Source organism: Dipodomys ordii, unplaced genomic scaffold, assembly GCF_000151885.1.
Source record: "Dipodomys ordii isolate 6190 unplaced genomic scaffold, Dord_2.0 Scaffold15, whole genome shotgun sequence".
NCBI classification, from domain to species: Eukaryota; Metazoa; Chordata; class Mammalia; order Rodentia; family Heteromyidae; genus Dipodomys; species Dipodomys ordii.
Window position 1 is genome coordinate 16,237,843 of NW_012267231.1, and position 1,944 is coordinate 16,239,786.

Sequence of the window (1,944 nt, forward strand, 5' to 3'; positions counted from 1 at the left end):
TTTTTTTTTTTTTTTTTGGTTGGTTGGCCGTGGGGCTTGAACTCTGGGCCTGGGCAACTATCCCTCAGCTCTTCAGCTCAAGGCGACTGCTTGGGCCACAGTGCCACTTCCGGTTTTCTGAGTGGTTTAGTGGAGGTAAGAGTCTCTTGGAGTTTCCTGCCCAGGCTGGCTTTGAACTTCAATCCTCAGATCTCAGCCTCCTGTGTAGCTAAGAGTGAGACATGGCATGAGACATGGACTCCCGGCTTGGGGATCTCCTTTTTTTAAAGACATTTCATTTACGCAATTTATTTTTATTTTTTCTCAGTAGTTTATTGGAGATAAGAGTCTCATGGACTTTGCTGCCTGGGCTGGCTTTGAACAACAATCCCCAGATCTCTGCCTCCTGAGTTAGCTAGGATTACAGGCACCTAGCCAAACATGATTATTTTTAACAACAAGTTTAAACAAGGCCACCAAGTGATGTTTGTTGATAGGCTTTATTCCAAGGCCAAAATAAGTAAGTTCCAGACTTCTACAAAGAGATAAAAGATTACAGCTGCTTTTATGAATTTGTCACTTCCGCCAGGCTGTTCGTGGCACTGCAGGAACTGGGTCTCGCTCACTGCCCAGCTGGAGGCGTCTGCCTACTGTCTGTAACATGGTTACTAAATCCAAGGAGCCTCTCCCTCTCCACCTTAACCACTCTCCAACAAAAATCATCAAAGACTTCCCCACAAAGACAGAGAAAAATACTCCCGCCAGAAAGCAGACAACTCTAGATTGTCACAGGAGAAAATTCACGGCAAGAGGCTATGGGGCAAAAGAATGTAACATAGCAGTAAAACAGGAAAAACACCAACCACCACCCCTGGAAAATAAGCAGGAAGAATAAACCATTAGCAACAGCAATCACTGAGGTCCCCAGAAGGAGATGAGAAGGGCAAATGCCACTCATTTCTGTTGGTTAATGAGAGGGTGAACCACTCACACAACCAGAAGAAATCAGAAAGTCATTCTAGAAGAAGCCGTGGTAAGGCCAGATGGAGAAATACAAGACTCATAACCACTTTATGTTGTCAAAGTGATGGCTGAGAAGTCAGGAGAGAAAGGAGGAATGCAAATGGCTGTCAGGAAATTGGGAGTTAGTCTTCCAAATGACTCCAGAATGTTCTTCCTCTGTCCCATCCTGCCAACCTGGCTTAACCTTATTTACTATGGGGCGGCCTAAATCACTCTATTCCGTTTTCTACCTGCTTCCAGGAAATCATAATGTTGGGCCAAGTGCCATTCATAGTCCTAACATGCTCCATCCATACCACGGGGAATGCCTCTCAGTTCCCTAAGTAATGTGTGAGTGATGTCTCTGGGACTGGCGGTCATTCCTGTAATCCCAGCTACTCAGGAGGCTGATAGCTGAGGATCAGAGTTCAAAGGCAGCCTGAGCAGGAAAGTCTAAGAGACTCTTACCTCCATTTAATCACCAGAAAACTGGAAGTGGCTGTGGCTCAAGTGGTAGAGGGCTAGCCTTGAGCCTGAACAGCTGAGGGACAGCGCCCAGGAGGGACAGTGCCCAGGCACCCAACTAATTAAATAAATAAGTAAATAAGACAAATAATCCTGGATAAAAATTGGAAAGCTACCAGAAGTGGCATGAGAAGAAAAATCCTGAAAGCCCTGACCATTACGTCACAGAAGAAAACATCCGGGGATTAAACTGCCAGGGTGATAACTCCCGGCATGTACAATAAAATTTTACAACATAGAGACATGATCCCGCCCATTAAAATGTGAGTAGATGTGTGGTAATCTGTGACTACTATGCCAATGGATGGGCAAACCTCATCCAAATTTTGTGTGTGTGTGCACATGTGTGTGTGCACCCAGACACACACACACACACACACACACCCAGACACACACACACACACACACACCCAGACACACACACACACACACCCAGAC